Raw genomic sequence first — 19989 nt, 5'->3', positions numbered from 1 at the left:
GAGCTGGGGTCTCTCAAAGCTGAGCAGAGTGTGCTGGGCAGGGTGGAGGAAGAGCGGGGGTGGTAGTGGTACCTATGATGGAGAGGCTCCACAGTGGTGTTTGACAGTTCACGTCATTGATGAATAGTTCTCAGGTGCATAAGCCTAGAGCTATAACAGAAAGGACCTTAGATTTCATATAATCCAATTCTCTCATTGTGCAGAATGACTTGCAAGGGTTAGTGGCAGAGTCAAGCCTAGATTTTAGGGCTCTTGTCTTCCAGGTTGGTATTTTCCATTGCTTTGAGTTGGGCATTTTACCAGACAGGTTAAAATACACAGTCGCTGTCTTCTAGTAGCTTCCAATTTAAAATGTCTGTTTCCCAGAAAGAAAAGGAGTAGTTTAGGGAAAGAATGAACACTAAGAGGACCAAAAAAGATACTTGGTTCCAAGCTCGTGTCACTGGGTGACCATAACAAAACCTCTGATCTTGTCTGTGCTTGCAAAGGAAGCTGAGGGAAAGCGGGGACTGGGGAGCAGCTTCATTCACCTTTTTAACAGTTAGTTGTTCTGCACGAAACCAACGAAGGCTCTTTACTGTGCCATGAGGGATATAAGAGTGGACAAATGTGAGGTTAAATTTCTCATTTGAAAGTGTGATAATGGAATAATAATATTAACTGTTTCTCTAACAAAGGTCAATGTGCATTCTCACAGTGACACAAAATCCCTGGCTCTGTACTTCTTCCTTTACAAACAGGCCCATGTCAGCTTCCTGGCTGACTTCTGGTAAATCATCCTAAAACGATTCCTGGCATTCACCTCATAGAGGGTTAAAACTTCCTCTGCACAAACCAAGGGCTACACACAGAGGAGAGAGGCTACAAAGGAGGATATTGTTGCTTATTTTATACCAACTGGGAGAAGAGAATACTGAAAGGAGAAAATGCTGTGGTATAATTTTTAAAATCCAGATTCATAAGAAAAATGTTATGGAGCTTATTTTATTTTATTTTTTAACTCCATTTTTTTTCCTCTCTGTGTTCCTCCCAGCCTAAACCATCCCCAAAAATGTCCTTATTTGGGTGAGAAAGACTCTTAATGCTATGGAATTCTGTATGGAAACCCAGAAACAGAAGGTTGACCAGAGGCAGCACACGGAGTGGTTAGTGGTATTGATCCTTTGCCTTCTCACCCTTGACCCTGGAAGGGCTTGGTGGCAAAAGGAGAGTTTCCTGCAGGGCTGCATTCATCCTTCCTGTTAGCAGAACTGGAGGAAGAATACAGGGTACTAAAAAGCAGCCCCACCCTCATTCCTCTGCCCTGTCTACTTCTTTGAGAGAAATGAAAGAAGGAAAATATCCATATCCACCAAAAACCCTGAGGATCCCTGACAAATGGCCCTAAGGTATATCACACCACATTCTTGGAAACCAGGAAGAAACCAGGGAACAGGGTTGGGTTTAGCTCATTTGATTGGGTTTAGGCTGTAATTACTGTGTGGAAAACTGCAGCATTTTCCTTACCATAGATTGGGTCTTCACCCCCTATGAATACTGTGCTGGTCAGTACTACATCTTGCAATCTTTGGCTGGTGTAATTTTCAAAGGTGGAATATATGTAATGAGAAATTAATGTCTGTTGAAAATACATCGAGAATGAGCTGCTGGAAACTTGTATGCTGTTACATTAGAATATGCAGACAAGCTGATATAGTGCATGTTGGAACAGTCCAGAATGAGACAATATTAAAAATATTTATTTTGGGACCTGAGGTAGCTGTTGAAATGTATATGAAGGGCACGCAGCCTCACCCAATTGTCTTTCTGTGCATTGCTGTGTGGTTTAAAGGGTCAAGCACCTCTTGAGAGTTGACACGCTTTATTTACTAAAAGTAAAAATATCTTTGGTCCCATTTTTCTTTTCTTTTGGGGGTAAAAAATAATTTGTTAGTTGTCAAGATAGCCAGGCTGAAGAAAAAATGGCTTTTCCCCTCCTTTTTAACCTGCTTTGATGACATAGTAACCAAATAACCAAGTGGTTCATATACACTCAAAATATTGAATCACAGTCTCTAGGGGCAGGGCCGGATCATCAGAACTTTTCTAAAGTTCCCCATATCACTCTGTTGTGTCATCAGGATTGAGAAACCACTTGTCTGAAGTCTCACCAGTTTAACTGACATTAGTAAGGAGAAAACTTAGTCCAAAAGGGAATGCTAGGAAAAGGAAACATGTAAATCAGCTATGAAATATGAATGTGTTGCTTCAGGAATTGCTTCATCGAATTAAGGGCATGAAAAGAACTTTGAGAGTTCAATTATTTCATTCATGTGCATCCAGATAGAAACATACTCCAGGAATTGATATTCTGTTTTTAACAGCTTTCAGTGCTACTTATCCAAGTATCTTTTTGTAATCCGTTCCCAAATATTGCAATGGATGGAAAAGCAAGCAAGCAAGTAGACCAATAGTACAAAACATTATAGAAAGAACTTACTTTTACACATAATAAAAATGGAATTAAAATTAGTTACTTTAGGATTAGTTAAATTGGGACAAGTTAAACTAGGATTGAGATTATGCATCATGCGTAAATTTTCATATATGCATATTACAAATAAAACTGATTTTGCAAGACCAATTGATGACTACTCTTAGAGCTTCCTACCAGAATATTTCTTCTTAATTCCAGAGAGGATGTTTTTAGTTGTTTCTCTGATCTCTGATAAAGGTACTGGCCTGGCTAGATTTATAAGTAATTTTCAGGTCATAATAGCAATAACCTATAACTTACTGATATTTGAAAGCTGTAATTATTGGAAGAGAAAATTATAGGTGAACCTTTCATCTTCATTGAGATATAAGGGGAAAGGAAAGCTTCATAAAAGAAAAGACCAAAAAAAGTCATATAAATGTTAAGGTTGAAAATATAAGATCTGTTTTCTTAGTTAAAGGAATTTGGCCACATATAATAGTAAGAAGGTTTTTTGTTGTTATTTTGATTTTCAGAACTAAATAGGCAACCAGCTGGGCTGAGCTCCATATCTGATGGTCTCACCTCTTTGTTTCCTTTAGGGTAATTTCCTTTTGTCTTGTCTCACTGTACCCAAGAGGTCAGTGGAGATCCTTAAGGAAGGTGTGATTGGCCATGGTGAGAGACCTCAAGGTGGGATTCCATTCAGTTGATAGCAGGCCCTCACTGTTTGTATGAAGCAAAGTTCAAAGAGCTGAGCATAAGGAAGGAAAGCAGCTGCTGAACAATGATGAACAGGATCCAATAGGAGAGACAAAATCAAGAAGCAGGGAGCAGTTACTTAGCCCACTATATTAAATAGTCAGACTTTCCCAGCTCAGCCCAAACTTCCCAGGGTCCTCTTAGGATTTTCATGAACCCTAGGATGTTTTGTCTTTGTGTGTACCTTCCTTCATTGAAACAATACTAAAAATTATATTTTATGACTGTGTTGATATAAAGACAGACAATTAATATTGTATGTTAAAATACAGTTTTTAACCTAGAATTTTTTCTTCTGTTTTTTATTTTTATTTATTTATTTGTTTTTCTTCTGTTTTTTAAAAGAAGCTAAACGTTTTTGTGGGCTCCTAAAAGCATGGCTCAGACCTTTGGCACTATGCCAACTGCCTAAAGGGTAAGTCAACCCTAACTGGAGTGGGTTAAGTGAGGAGAGGACTAGCAGAATTAATAGGAATAATAGCAGGGGGACAGATCACATAGGGCCCTCTAGTTCATAGTACAATGAAAAGGATGTTGGAGTTTATTTTCATAAGTGAGATGGGACATTTTTAAGGGTTGTAAACAGAGAAGTAATATGACGTGAAACATTTTAAAGGGATAGTTCCTTTTGTAGAGAATATGCTATAGGAGGTAAGGAAGAAAATCATAGAGACCAGTCAGGAGACCATTCTGATAATCCAGGGAAGAGATGATGTGGCTTGTCCTAAGGTGATGGTAGAGGTGATAAGAAGTGGACAGGTTCTAAATAGATATTAAAGGTAAAAGCAAAAAGGATTTGCTGATGGATTGGATGTGGAATGTGATAGGGACAATTCAAAAGTGACCTCAAAGCTTTTGCTTGAACAACTGGAAGAGTGAAGTTATTTATTGAGATGGGGAAAAATTGCAAGGAAAGTACATTTAGGGAGGAAAACTGAGAGCTCAGTTTTGGACATGTTAAGTTTTATATGTTTATTAGACATACAAGAGGAGATAGATATCTGGAGTTTAAAAATGTTTAGACTGAGGTAAAAATTTGGAAGCATCAGCTTACAGGTGATATTTAAAGTCAAGAAGAGAGGGTGATATCAGAGAGATAGTACTATGTAGATTCAATAGAGACGAGATTAAAGGACTGAAATCTCAGGTATTCCCATATTTAGAAGTTGGGAACATGAAGAGGAACCAGCAAAAGAAGCTTTGTAGAAGTGGCTAATTATTGCCAACAAAGTGCGGTGTCCTGGAGACCAAGTAAAGAAGCACTCAGGTCTGCAAGAACAGTTGCTTTCAATCTTGGACCATCTCTGGCTGCTTAACACCACAAGAAATTATGGTGCACCCACATACTTCCTTCCTGATGGGGGAGGAAGCTAAGTGCCTACTGCCAAAAATGGAATGGAAAATTAATCTAACAACCATTTCCCCCCTCTATATGATAAAAAAAAATTTAATCTCATATGGTTCAGTTAAGGTGCAAATACCACTAAAAGAGTAAAACATGCCCAATAAATAAGTTTTTTTCTCCTGGCAGGAGAGTCCTTTCTGTAGATAGAACCCCTCTTCTGGTCACATCTGAAAAGGCATATTCTTCCATAGAGCTCCAACATGATTTTAGATGTACAAAAGGAAACAATGGGAAGCATGTACAAATGGCAGTCTGAGGAAGGAACCCAACAGTGAATTCTGTCATGGACGTGGACATGGTGAACATGTAGATATGATGATGGAGAAGCTTAGGAAAAGGAAAAGCATGGCTTAAACCTAAGAGAGAAGAAAAAAGATGCAGTCATAAAAAACCCAAAACATTCACTGATACAAACTGAATGTTGATGTCCTCTCCCACCTGAAATTCATATATTGAACTTCTAATCCCTGGTTGATGGCACAATAATTCCCTCTTTTCCATAGAGGATTACGTTCCAAGACCTCCAGTGCATGCCTGAAACTGTGCATAGAACTGAACCCTATATATACTATGTTTTTTCCTATACATACATACATAAGATGAAGTTTAATTTATAAATTAGGCATAGCAAGAGATTAACAACAATAACTAATAACACAATAGAACAATTATAACAATATACAGTGGACCTTTGAACGATTCAGGGTTAAGGACCACTGATTCCCCCCTCCCACCTGTGCAGTTTTGACCTCACTTAACTACTAATAACTTACTGTTGACCAGAAGCCTTACCGATAACATAAACAGTCAATTAACAGATATTTTGTGTGTTACTTGTATTACATACTGTATTCTTACAATGAGGTAAGCCAGAGACAAGAAAATGCTATTAAGAAAAATCATAAAGAAGCGAAGATACATTTACTATTTATTGAGTGGCAGTGATCATCATAAAGCTCTTTATCCCTGTCATCTTCACATTTAGTAGAGTGAGGAGGAGGAGGAGGAAGAGGAGGGTTTGGCTTGCTGTCTCAGGGGTGGCAGAGGTGGAATATGTGGAGAAGGTAGAAGGGGAGGCAGGGGAGGCAAGTACATTTGGTATAACTTTACAAAAATACATTATAATTTCTATATGACATTTTTGCTGTTCCATTTCTTGAAAAATGTTTCTGGTGATACCAATCCTTCTTCCACCATTTGCTTTAGTTTCAGTGCTTGTATAAAATGATCCATGTTATAAAAGAAGTCAAAAGCAATCTTGAATAATTGGAACCCTCCTGCCAGCTTGTCTAATGTCAACTTGTTTTCTGATACTGCTTCTTCTACATCTTCCTCACGGTCTGGCAGTGGTTCAGGAGCACTCATCTCCATCAAGTTGTCTTCTGTTTATTCCTCTGGTATGGTGTCCATTAGAGCTTGAATTCATCCAAAACCCATATCCTAAAACCTTTCACCTTCTACCTTTTTTTTTTCCATATCCACAATCTCTTTCATGATTTCCTTGATTGACTCTGTCATAAATTGTACAAATCTCAACACCATTTCTCCAGTAGGAATTAATTTATTTCATGCTTAAACTAATTTATGCCTACCGTTCCATTATTGGAACCCTAAGCATGTGGGAGCTATTTATATCCTATTACTAAAGGTCATCACCAAGGTCTGATTGCAAAAATTCAAAAAATTGCAGCCTCGGTCATAAATGCGTTAATGGCTTTCATAGTTTTCTCTATAGCAATGATGGCATCTTCAATGGTGTAATCCTTTTGGACTTTGATGATGTGCTTTCTATTGGGGTTCTCTTCCATGGCATTGACTATCCTTTCCCTACAGTAATGTGTAATGATTTTTAAAGGTCCTTTTGACCCTCTGCTCTAGATGCTGAATTAGACACATTGTGCTTGGGGGCAAGTAGACCATTTTGGCAACCTTGGTGTTGAAGCAAAGAAGAACCCATGGGGTTCTGGGTGACCTGGGGCATTGCCCAATAGCAAACATTAAAAGGTTACTGGCAAGGTACTTTCTGACTTCAGAGACAAAGCATTGATGGAACCAGTCCAGAAAAAGTGTTCTCTTTGTCCAGGCCTTCTTGTTGTACACCAAAAGACTAGCAGCTGATATTTATGTTTTCCCTTCAAAGCTCACAGTTTTAGCAACTTTATAGATAAGGGCATCCCTGATCATAAAATGGACTGCATTTTCACAAAATAGTAAAGTTAGCCTATCCCTCCTGCTTTAAATCCCGGTGCTTGCTTGTCCTTCCTATTAATAAATTTCATTTGTGGCATTTTTTTTTTTTTTTTTTCCAGAATAGGGCATTTTTGTCTACGTTAAAGACCTGTTCAGGCAGATATCCTTTCTCCATAATGATTTCCTTCACGGTGTTTGAGAAATCTTCTGCTGCCTTTTGGTTGGCAGAAACTGCTCTTCCTGTTATCTTCACAGTTTTTGTTGTTGTTATTGTTGTTGGTATTTAGATATGGAATCTCCCTGTGTTGCTTAGGCTGGCCCAGAACTCCTAAGCTCAAGAGATCCTCCAGCCACAGCCTTCTGAGTAGGTCGGACTACAAGTGCATTTCATAGCACCTTACCTGGACATTTTTAAAGCCAAACCTCTTTCTAAAATTATCAAACCATCCTTTGCTGGTATTAAACTTTCCAGTTTTAGATCCTTCATCTTCATTTTTCTTTAAGATGTCACATGATAACTTTGTTTTTCTCAGATTATATTAGAGTCTGTAGCAATGCCTTTTTATAGCAATCATGAACCCACATAAAAGCTGCATTTTCAATATGAGATAAAAATATTTTTGCACAAATGCAATGTTTTTGTGCCTGCTGGAATAGCTGCAGCTATGGCTTCACACATTTTCCTTCCTTCCTTCCTTCCTTCCTTCCTTCCTTCCTTCCTTCCTTCCTTCCTTCCTCCCTCCCTCCCTCCTTCCCTCCTTTCTTTCTTTCTTTCTTTCTTTCTTTCTTTCTTTCTTTCTTTCTTTCTTTCTTTCTTTCTTTCTTTCTTTCTTTCTTTCTTTCTTTCTGTCTTTCTTTCTGTCTTTCTTTCTCACAGTGGTCCTTACACTGGATTCATTTATGTTGAAGTGGTGGGCAACTGCAACTCCTGACCTCAATCTGCAGTACATATCAAGCAATCAACTTTTTCTTGTAATGTTATGGCTTTTCTCTGCCTCTTGGAAGCACTTCCAGCATCACTAGTGGCACTTTGTATGGGTCCCATGGTGTTATGCAAGGTTTATGATATTGCACTACACACAGTGGAAAATACATGAGAACCACAAGAGATCACTTTTTACTGTGATGTGCAATTTACTGGAGAGATGAACTGTTCACATGGAGATGATTAGCATCACAAGGCATTTTAAGCAGATACTCATAACACTTGTATTCATCACAATAGTAACAGCAGATAGCTACAAAATTATTACAGTTGTATGGTATTACTACAATTAATTGTATACACTTATGATTTATTCTTGTTTATATTTCTCTTGACTGTAAATGGTGCCATATACAGTACTCTGTTTTGATATTGTGTTTTGATAAATTTTAACTTTTTATAACAGATTTTTGTATATTTTATGGTAGTAAATGAGAAAACAGACTACTACCTACATATATTTTATGCATTCATGACATACTTATGTTTTTCTTAATTTTTAAAAATATTTGTAGGCTATGCAGTTTGCAAATTTTTTCAAATAGTCTCAAATCTTAAAACATTTTTTCAATATACTTATTGAAAAAGGTTTGCATATAGGTGGACCTGTGCAGTTCAAAGCTGTGTTGCTCAAGGGTCAACTCTACTATAAGAAAAGTTATGCAAATGTTTATTTCTGGAATTTTTCATTTAATATTCTTGGACTGCAATTGACTGAAGGTAACTGAAACCTCAGAAAGTAAAACTGCAGACAAATGCGGGAATACTGTATTTGGAGGTGGGGTTTTGGGGAGGTAACTAGATCACCAGGGTGGAGCCTACGTGATGGGTTTAGTACCCTTATAAGAAAAAATTTGAGAGAGAAAATCTCTCTCTCTGCCACATAAGGAATCAGTAAGAAGATGGCTGTCAACAAACCAGGAAGAGGACTCTCACTAGACATCAAATCTGCCCATATTTTCAGAAGTGTGAGAACTAAATCTTGGTTGTTTAATTCACCCAGTCTTTGGTATTTTGTTATAGCATCCCAAATTAAGATATTTGATTTGCTCCAAATAAAGCCTTGCACAAAAATCAAAAGTTACACTTAAACATGATTGTCATGGATTTAGTCAGACATTGACCATAAATACAGTGTCAACACCCAAGGCTGCCATTATGGTATCTCAGAAGACTTTGAGAGGATGATAGAAGAAAGTCTTGGGTCACATTTATATAGGGATATAGCTTTAATTTTTTAAAAAAGGTGTGGGAGAAGGAAACTAGTTGCCATTATTCACGGAGGGATGGAAGGGGATGTCTGAAGTTTGTAAGCAATCGAGAAATAAAATCTTTTTAAAAGTCCCTGCTTTCCTGACTCTAAAAATATAAATACTGTTTATATTTTTATAATAAATGCTATTTATATTTATTAACCTCATTCTGTTCAATGGGGTTAAAAGTATAAAGAAACAAAGCCAGAAATAATAAGTTTATGACTTTAAAAATTACATACACATCTCTCTATATATGTCAGTATGAGGTAATATAATCACATGAAACTTTGAAAAACAAAGAAAAGACCAAAAAATCATCCCATATCAAACTACCCAACACAACTACTATTATAGTCTGTTTCTTTCTAATCTGTTTTTCTAGGCAAATTTTAAGAACTGTAGTTATAATTATAAGATAAATTAATGTTCATATCTTACTTTTTCCACAGATCATTAAGACATAATTTTTAAAAGTGGATAATTGCCTTTCTAAACTAGAAATTTCTTACAGCAGGATCTTACCTACCTTTGGGCAACAACTCTTTTATAGCTTCAAAATTATTTTCTATAATCAACTGCCCTACAGCAAGTTTCCTTTTTTTTCCCTAACAACCTAAATCCCACTTTTGTAAAGATGTTTATACATCGTTTATTTGCACCCATTCCCAACTGCAAAGTGATTGTAGCCAGTTCTGGTGGTCCATTCTTCTTGTGAGGGATGAGTATGAGCATATAATTCAATTCTATTTAATGAAGTGTAAGAGGAAATATGGGGAGACTTTGTTATTAGTAAAAGAGTCATGAAGAAGAGACAGTCTTCTTCCACTGGACACTGTCAAATCTGTTCGATAAAAAAACTTTGGAACTCTGGAAGTCATCTTGCAACCAGGAAGAGAGCCAGCCAAGGAAAAAGCAGATATGCTGGGGTTGGTGGAAAAAAAAGATCAAAGGAACCTAAATACTAATTTAGGTATTTATGCTCTACTTAACATCCTACTTAACTGTTTGTTATTGCTTAAATTGCTAAGTTAAAGTCTTCTGTTTCTTGAAGCCAAAGGCATCTGCGTTAATATTGTGCCACTGGCCTGAAGCTCGATCCTCTCCTCATTAGGAATTGAGGCCATCACTTGGGTTGCTCAGAGAGAAGGGCCCCCAAAGTGGTTACCCTTAGCTCCTGATGTTGAAGAGTTTGGACTGTTGTAATGACTACTTATTTTTCTCTGATCTGTGCTTTTCTCCATTCCCTTAATTTCATAAACAAAGTTTAAAGTGTCTCTAGGATCTGGTATTAAGTGTTGCAAAGCTTACGTTTGATATTAATTCATTTACCTTTGAGCTCTTCCTCTGGTCTTGTATTAGACATTGCAAGTACAAATAAGAATGAATTACAATATCAGTCCTCAGGTTGTTGAATCAATATGTATTGATTGCCAGTCATGTGTTAGATGCTGTTATCCTAGAGACCAGAGTCTGATGGGAAAAGACAAACATTCCCTCCATACCTAAACTTAATATAATGTACTATGTGTTCCAACTGTGGCATAAATAAAATATTATAGGAATCAAAATGGAAAGGTGACTCATTGCCAAACAGTCAGGAAAAATTATACTAACTAAAGGCAAGAATGTTTGGCTATGATGTGCCCGCGTACAGAAATAATATTTGAATTGGGTACTGCAACATGAGTAAAAGCTTTTCTGGTGTGAAAGTGGAGCAAGAAAAGCTGTCTTTGACAAAGAGTGTAATATGAATAAACATGTAGAGTTACGTTTAAAAAAACACAGAGAACTTCAGGAGGGCAGGAGATACGTGTGAGAAGAGTTAGAGATGAGCCTACAGAGATTGATGTGTGATTGCAAACAACCTGGTGGGTCAGGCTAAGAACTTGAGGTTTTATCTTGCATGTAAGTGAACTTGCACACCAGGGGAACATGGAACATGGCACTAAATATGCAACTGGAGCCATCCAATTTAAGTCTTGTGGTTTATTATTGTGAATTTTCCAATCCTACTCCATGATATATTTGACATAATAGGCAATATATTTTTCTAAATCTTCAAGTAAAATTGATGGTTAAGGAAGACGTTGCCTTTTTTTTCTATGTATTAGTCCTCCAGCATACTGTCACAATCTTAGAGAGTACGTACCACAGATTGAGATGTACTCTGCAGGCAAAGGGAAGCTAAGAATTATTTTTAAGAAGCACTTAAGGAACAGGAATGGTGTACCCCACCATCTTCTGAAGGTATCAGTAGTAGATGAACAATATAGAGAGAGAAGAGACAGGTGACATGTGTGTGGAGAGAAAGCACAAAATGAGACTTGGCGAGAAGTGGGATTTAAGATAAAGTGAATATTGGTTTGTCTTCCCAGCTTCTATTTCCCCTCCTTCCAGCAACAGCCTGGCTTTAATGTGTGTATCCACTCTTCAGTGTTCCACTTTCGGCTCATATGGTCTGCATAGCTCTGTGCATTGAGCCCTAGCAATGGAGAGCTTGACTCTGCTCTGAGCCAATCAGCAAGTGGCATTTTCCTGACCACAGAGATAGATTAAAGAGCAGTCATGTGACCTAAGTGGGTTCCGTCAGACAAATCTCAGAATTTATGCTAACAATGCTGGGAAAGAGATATTTGTTCTTTTCTACTGAATTAAAAGCCAGAAAGATTCAGCCCTAGAAGCTGTTGGAAGCTTTCTTCTGATTATTTGGACCCTGAAGCGGGAGCAAGAAACAGAGAAAGAAATATGAATCCTGGCTCAATTTGGACACCTCAGTTATATAAGCAAGTAAATCTTCATTTAAACCAGTTTGATTTGTATTCTCTGTCACTTGCAACCAATAGAATCCTAACAGAGAGAGGAAAAAAAAAGAAATCTGTTCTATTTCTGTGTTATATTTGATGAAGATATGTTATGGGTCAAGTTCTGTGGAAAACTTAGAGATATGAAGAACTTTGTATATTTTTTAGGCTTCACTGTTCCTTGCCCAAAAGTAATCAAGTTTTCAGCAATACTGATAATACACACAAAAAGAAAAAAGCTAAGTTATTAAAATTAGATATTTAAGAAGATATGCTTTTCAGAGGCTATGTTGGAAATCTCCTTTACATACACACACACACACACACACACACACACACACACACCCCTTAATTTGCATGGAGAATTTTTGTATAACAGTGATTTGGTGGAAAGCCAAATGAGAAACAAGATCATATCTAGGGTTATTCCTCTCTGGCAAATCCACTGATAAACTTTCAAGCAACTTGCTTTAAAAATCCACTTTCTCTACACCAAAACCACAACTGAATACTGAAAGTAAAAAATAAAAATTGCACATTAAGTAATAGTTTCTAAACTCTAAAACTGTCCTGACGTAGGCTGAATCTGTTCTAGAGATTTGAGGAGATAATCTGGCACTTATATTGCTTGAGCAAGCTATAGCTACTGTCAAGGTCACTGCCTCTACTTCTTCGTCGTGTGCCTCCCCCGACTCAGCCCCATCCTGGGTTGCCTATTGCAGTGATTCGGCACCCCATATAGAGACGTACTGAACCAATAAACAATGATCAAATCTTTGGTTCAGACGTTTCAAGTCAGAAATGTATTTTCAGCCCTGACAGTAGCTGACACATCAGATTTCTGTTTAACTATTAAAAGACTAAGCCGAAAAGTTCAGAAAACTTCTCTCCTTCTCATGAGTGTTCCAAATGTAGTGTAGTATGGTCAGCAGTAAGCAATTAACAAAGAAACAAACCTCATTTTTAGGGTTCTCTTCGATAAAATTTTCTCCAAAAGATGCTCCAAAAAACAGGTATTTCTCTGTAAAACATTTAAAAATGATTGGTTTTGGATGGTAACTTTGATAGCTGTGTAGCAGATGGACTAGTAAGGGCACTGTTGCTGCAATAGTCCAGATAAGACTTGAAGAGCACAGAGGTCATGGGTACAGATAAATGAGCCTTATGGAGGGATCTTGTTAGTTAACAAATACATGAAGGAACAAATAAATTACCCTGTGTAACCAGTTCTTACCCTGCTCTCCAACTCTTTCCATAGTAACATTTAACTCCTACCAAGCCAGATGCCACTTCTTTGAACTAGACTATATTTGTCTGTTGCATGATTTTATTATTCGCTGCACTCTTCCTTTATCGTACTCATTAAACTACTCACTGTTATTCTTAATAGACCATAAGCTCCATGAGAGCTGGAATCATGCCTGTCTTGTTTGCTGCTGCACTTAGTACATTTGTGGAATGAATGATGCTACATAAATATTATTTAGTATTCTTATCCTTGTTTTGCATATAAGGAGACCAAGTCTTCTGGAAGCTCAGCGACTTATAGAAGTTAATAAGGTGCATCTCAGAATATCTTAAATACATTGAAAACTCCAAGGTAGACTGTAATGAGAAATGCTCTAGAAGTTAATTTTTAATTTCTTCGGTCATTTTCATTATTTTGGGGCCATATACTATAATTTCAACAATTTTAAAGATATATTGAATGCAAGAAATCAGAACACACATACATTTACATGTACACACACCTGCCTGTGCACTCCACTTTTTCTTAAGTATTCTGTATATTTCAATCTCTGTTAGTGCCTCAGAGCATTGAGTTAAAAATGGGAAGGCCTAACCGGGTATAAACCTGGTGTAGCTGGTAGGCAAAAAATTATGGTCGAATGAAAAATAAAAGCCAAAATAAAAACTTCACACTCTCAAACAAACAAGAATCATAGAAATGATAATGATAATAGCTAACTTTTACTAAGTGCTTGGGATATGCTCAAAACTTTGCTAAAAGCATGCCATTCTCTCTCATTCAAGCCTCACAGCAAAGGCATGTGGTAGACGTGATTAATAGTCTTACTTTATACAGAAGTAGACTACCTTGGAGAGGTTAATAATATTCCCAGAGTCACACAGAAAGTGAGTTATAAAACTCAGAACCAAATGTGTGTCTGTCTGATACCCAAGCCTATCTTAGAGAGAAAACAAAACACTGGGTGCTGCATCACAGTTAAGACCCCTTAGAAGAACATTTTATACTAGTGATGAAAAACTTTAGCCTCTAGAAATTTGACAATTTCCATATGCATTAGACTAGGTTTTAATATTGTTGATCTAAAGCACTTTTTAAAACAATTTGCTACGTTCCGGGATACATGTACAGAACGTGCAGGTTTGTTACATAGGTAAACGTGTGGCATGGTGATTTGCTGCACCTATCAACCCGTCACCAAGGTATTAAGCCATGCATGCGTTAGCTATTTGTCCTGATGCTCTCCCTCCCCTTGCTCCCTGTGACAGGCCCTGATGTGTGTTGTTCCCCTCTCTGTGTCCATATTTGCTCATTGTTCAGCTCCCACTTATGGGTGAGAACCAAACAGAAAATCTTTGGTTGTTTCTATGTTAGTTTGCTGAGGATGATGGTTTCCAGCTTCATCCATATCCCTGCAAAGGACATGATCTCATTCCTTTTTATTGCTGCGTAGCATTCCATGGTGTATATGTACCACATTTTTAAAAATCCAGTCTATCATTGATGAGCATTTGGGTTGGTTCCATGTCTTTGTTATTGTGAATAGTGCTGCAATAAACATACATGTGCATGTATCTCATAAGAGAATGATTTATATTCCTTTGGGTATATACCCAGTAATGGGATTGCTGGATCAAATGGTATTTCTGGTTCTAGATCCTTGAGAAATCACCACACTGTCTTCTACAATGGTTGAACTAATTTACATTCCCACCAACAGTGTAAAAATATTTCTATTTCTCCACAGCCTTGCCCACATCTGTTGTTTCTTGACTTTTTAAAATCACCATTCTGACAGGCATGAGATGGTATCTCATTGTGGTTTTGATTTGCATTTCTTTAATTATCAGTGATGTTGGGCTTTATTTCATATGTTTGTTGGTCACATAAATGTCTCCTTTTGAGAAGTGTCTGTTCATAACCTTTGCCCACTTTTTGATGAAGTTGTTTGTTTTTTTCTTGTGAATTTGTTTAAGGTCCTTGTAAATTCTAAATATTAGACCTTTGTAAGATGGGCAGATTGCAAAAATTTTCTCTCATTCTGTAGGTTGCCTGTTGACTCTGATGATAGTTTCTTTGGCTGTGCAGAAGCTCTTTAGTTTAATTAGATCTCATTTGTCAATTTTAGCTTTTGTTGCAATTGCTTTTGGTATTTTAGTCATGAAGTCTTTGCCCATGCCTATGCCCTGAATGGTATTGCCTAGGCTTTCTTCTAGGGTTTTTATGGTTTTGCGTTTTACATTTAAGTCTTTAATCCATCTTGAGTTAATTTTTGTATAAAGCGTAAGGAAGGGGTCCAGTTTCAGTTGTACACATATGGCTAGCCAGTTTTCCCAGCACCATTTATTAAATAGGGAATCCTTTCCCCATTTCTTATTTTTTTCAGGTTTGTTGAAGATCAGATGATTGTAGATGTGGTGTTATTTCTGAGGTCTCTGTTCTGTTTCATTGGTCTATATGTCTGTTTTGGTACCACTACCATGCTCTTTTGCTTACTGTAGCCTTGTAGTATAGTTTGAAGTCAGGTAGCGTGATGCCTCTAGCTTTGTTTTTTTTTTGCTTAGGATTGACTTGACTATATAGGCTCTTTAAAATTTCATATGAATTTTAAAGCAGTTTTTTTTCTAATTCTGTGAAGAATGTCAATGGTAGTTTGATGGGAATAGCATTGAATCTATAAATAACTTGGAGCAGTATGGCCATTTTCATGATATTGATTCTTCCTATCCATGAGGATGGACTGTTTTTCCATTTGTTTGTGCCCTCTCTGATTTCCTTGAGCAGTGGTTTGTAGTTCCCCTTGAAGAGGCCCGTCATGTCCCTTGCTAGCTGAATTCCTAGGTATTTTATTCTCTTTGTAGCAATTGTGAAGGGAGTTCATTCATAATTTGGTTCTTTGCTTGTCTATTGTTGGTGTATAGGAATGCTTGTGATTTTTGCACATTGATTTTGTGTTCTGAGATTTTGCTGAATTTTGCTTATGAGTTTGAGAAGCTTTTGGGCTGAGATAATGGGATTTTTAAAATATAGGATCATGTCATCTGCAAACAGAGTCAATTTGACTTTCTCTCTTCCTATTTGAATACACTTTATTTCTTTTTCTTGCTTTATTGCCCTGGCCAGAACTTCCAATACTTTCTTGTTGAATAGGAGTGGTGAGAGAGAGCGTTCTTGTCATGTGCCGGTTTTCAAAGGGAGTGCTTCCAGTTTTTGCCCATTCAGTATGATATTGGCTGTGGGTTTGTCATAATAGCTCTTATTATTTTGAGATATGTTCCATCAATCCTTAGTTTATTGAGAGTTTTTATCAAAGGGATGCTGAATTTTATTGAAGGCCTTTTCTGCATCTATTGAGATTAATCAAGTGGTTTTTGTCATTGGTTCTGTTTATGTGATGGATTATGTTTATTGATTTTTGTATGTTGAACCAGCCTTACATCCCAGGGATGAAGCCAACTTGTTCATGGTGGATAAACTTTTTGATGTAAAGTACCTTTTTTAAAACTTTTTTTCTGATATTTGGAAACATGACCAAACAAGTCTTTAAATCCATCATTTTTTGTGGCTGCAAAGTTGGCTTAAAATGAATGTATTTCTTCTTCACTAGATAAGGAATCATTTTACTGTTTTCTCTCTCAACCTATCCCCAAAGCATGTCCTATCAAAGAAGCTAGATTTTTGGTACAAGTGTGGTCTGGTGGTCTCCATTCCTGGCTGTGCATCAGCGTCACTGGGGGAGTTTATTTGATTTTTTTGGACTATTGTTAATATTTAAAGCAAAACCATTCATAAGTGAAGCAAAACAACAACAAGACAAGCACTGTGTTAAATATGTTACATTAACCTTCTCAATCCTTCCAGTAACTTTTATCAGTGAACTGCAGTGCAAAGAAACTGTTGGTTCCCAAAGTCACACAGTTTTAAGTGGTCCAAGCTGTTAAATGCTGGATACACTACTGCCTTTCATTGACAGTATCAAAATCATTTCCAAAATAAACTTAACTGGATCCCTGCACATTAACTAATATTCTTTTCGTTTATTCCTTCAGAAGGCCAAGCTCATCCCTTAGATGGTAATTCCACATTTCCTTTTGTAGAAGCTACATTTTTTTCCCCATTGTTTCTAAAATTTGTCTAAAATGAAAGAACTTCTGCTAGAGGAAACACAAAAGTACCCTTCATTGTTGCTATAGAAAATTATAAAATTTTCATTTAAAGAGGCATTCAAAGAGCATGCAGATTAAAAAGTAGAAAAATATTGCAGAAGTGTCAGGTAGTTAGTACACACATTCTGTTAACCTGGATTTTGTGATGCTTATAGTATTTGCCACCTTTGTAAAATTATTCTTAAATAGTCACTTTCTTACCTAATGGTACTTTTAAGTTCTGTTTCTTAAAGAGCTCTCCAAGTGGTATAATCATCAGCTCCCACAGAATGGGACATGCCCCTGGGGAGGGAAATCATATTCATGATCTTGGTCCCCTAAATAGTGTTTTAACCAAGGAGCTAACCTATGAGTAGAGGCAACATATAGCTATTACCATCCTCTAGAGTCCACCTGTTATTCTAGAACTGGATTAGAATGTCATGGATATTAAAAAGTAACTATCTTGCTAGTTTATATCAGCTGCTAAATTGTTGGATTAAAAGGAGTCTGTGACTGAGTAGAAAGTTAAGAATGTCCAGTTAGTTCTCATTTATCCCTGCTTGGTTTCAAAAAGGAAGCAATCCATAAACTAGTCAAGAAATGAAATTAACATAACTGTACTGTTGGGAGTATTTAACAGAGTATCTGCCTTATGTTGTTGTACCAGTTGAGTTGGGCCTTTTCTAAATTTTCTATGTGAACATATATTTTGGCAAATGTCCTTTAACTAATAGTATACCCAAATCTACTGCATTTAACTTATTGAGCAGGCGACCCCAGCAGGGGTAGTGGTCCATAGCCTGTTAGAAACCGGGCCGCACAGCAGGAGGTGAGTGGGGGAAGTGAGCATTACTGCCTAAGCTCCACCTCTTGTCAGATCAGCAGCGGCATTAGATTGGCATAGGAGAGCAAATCCCGTTGTGAACTGCACATGCGAGGGATCTAGGTTGCATGTTCCTTATGAGAATCTAATTAATAATTAATGCCTGATGATCTGAGGTGAAAAAGTAACATCCCAAAACCATTCTCTGCCCCACCTTCCCCTACCCCAATGTATGTGGCAAAAGGGTCTTTCACGAAACTGGTTCCTCGTGCCAAAAAGGTTGGGGACTACTGTATTTGAAGGTGGCTTATTCAGCCATTTCAATTTTCTCGAAGACATCTGCTAGTTCAGGATAAAGTGGAATAAGACAGGCAAGTGTCACAAATTTCATTCATTACAGGTACACTTTACTCATAGATGAGCCACAGCAGTTCTCACTTCTACTAAATTTAGTTATATGATTGCCTACCAGTAAGTTTAAAATAAGTAAAAAATGAAGACATGTGGTGCATGCATAGGGTGCTACAGGAAGGTAGAATTACTTTGGATATAAGAAGTAAGAAAAGCAATGAAAAGAAGAGACAAGAACTTAACTGGAAAAGGAGCATTTAGCATGAGGGCAAACAGTTCCACGTATTATAATTGTTCCTGAGGACTTGCATAGTAAATGATGTTCATAATAAACAGCTCTTGGTCATGCATAAAAGTTTAATTTTCCTTGGTATTCCTTTGAAAATAATATTAAACATTATGGTGCTTAAAATTTTGATTATCTAAAAAATTATTTATATATATCAGTTTATCTTAAAATAATGTAGTTTGAAAGATAATAAACTGTAATAAAGAGCCACGCTAGAACAGCATTCTATTTTATCCAACTTTGGAATGCTGTTTGTGAGATTTTTCCAGGTGTTACTTGCTTTGATGATATTACAATTATTTGCATTCCCTGCCCACTCATCAAGGACAAGTTAATGAGTCAAATATCTCAGGTTAGAGACAATGTAAGATTAAATAACAAGATTAAATATTTGTTGTTTATAATTCAAAATGCGCATATATGTAACCCACGCACGATAAACAGTGAGTAATTATGTACCACCTGTGAGGATGGATGTAAAACCTTCCTCCCTGTATTCAGGACCACATGAGCTCTTGTTTCTGAAGTCGCATTGTAATCCCCCAGTAGATGGCGCTGAACAAGCAGGGAGGACTGGACCAGGAGCCTTTCCGGTCCCCCGCCCCCATCCTGACTCTCACCTCTCCGCTGGGCTCGGTGCTTGATGTTCTGAGAGCGATTGTTCAGGAATGTCACGATAACAAAACCTCTTTCAAACATTACACAAACACAAGCCGAGGTGGGTCAACATCATTAGCGGACTTCTCCTTTGTCTGTTATTAAAAGGAGTGAAGCCCAGCAGCCTAAAATGCAAGCTGGTGAGTTTCCAGTTATCCTTTCAGTAACAAGGCACCTTTTGAAAAACATGGATTATCTGTTTGAGGTGGAAGAGAGTAAAGCGGGAGGCACAGGATAGAAGAACATTCAAAAAGTGTGTGTGAGTGGGGATAGAGGGGGGAAATCAGAATTATCCTTTGACAGCACGGTTCAAGACTCAGACACAAGCCCCCTAGAGTCAGATGTTCTTGTGTTTGAACCTGCATATTTATAGAGTCAAAAAGAAAGGAGAAGTTATTTATGCAAAGCTGAAATATCATACACTTAAATGGATAGCTCCTTGTAACAATAAGTGACTCATATATCAAGACAAGTAATCAATTTTTCATTCTGATTAAGACCTTTCAACTTAATGCAGGGAGAATGCTCCTGGCTGCCTTAAATACATCCTGTTAAAACAGAAGTCTGCACTTAATCGCTCCTTTTTAGAACATAAGTCTGATTTCAGGCCAGGCAAAA

The sequence above is a fragment of the Piliocolobus tephrosceles genome, chromosome 3 (genome assembly GCF_002776525.5).
Source record: "Piliocolobus tephrosceles isolate RC106 chromosome 3, ASM277652v3, whole genome shotgun sequence".
NCBI lineage: Eukaryota > Metazoa > Chordata > Mammalia > Primates > Cercopithecidae > Piliocolobus > Piliocolobus tephrosceles.
Note: the sequence above shows the minus strand (reverse complement) of the source record.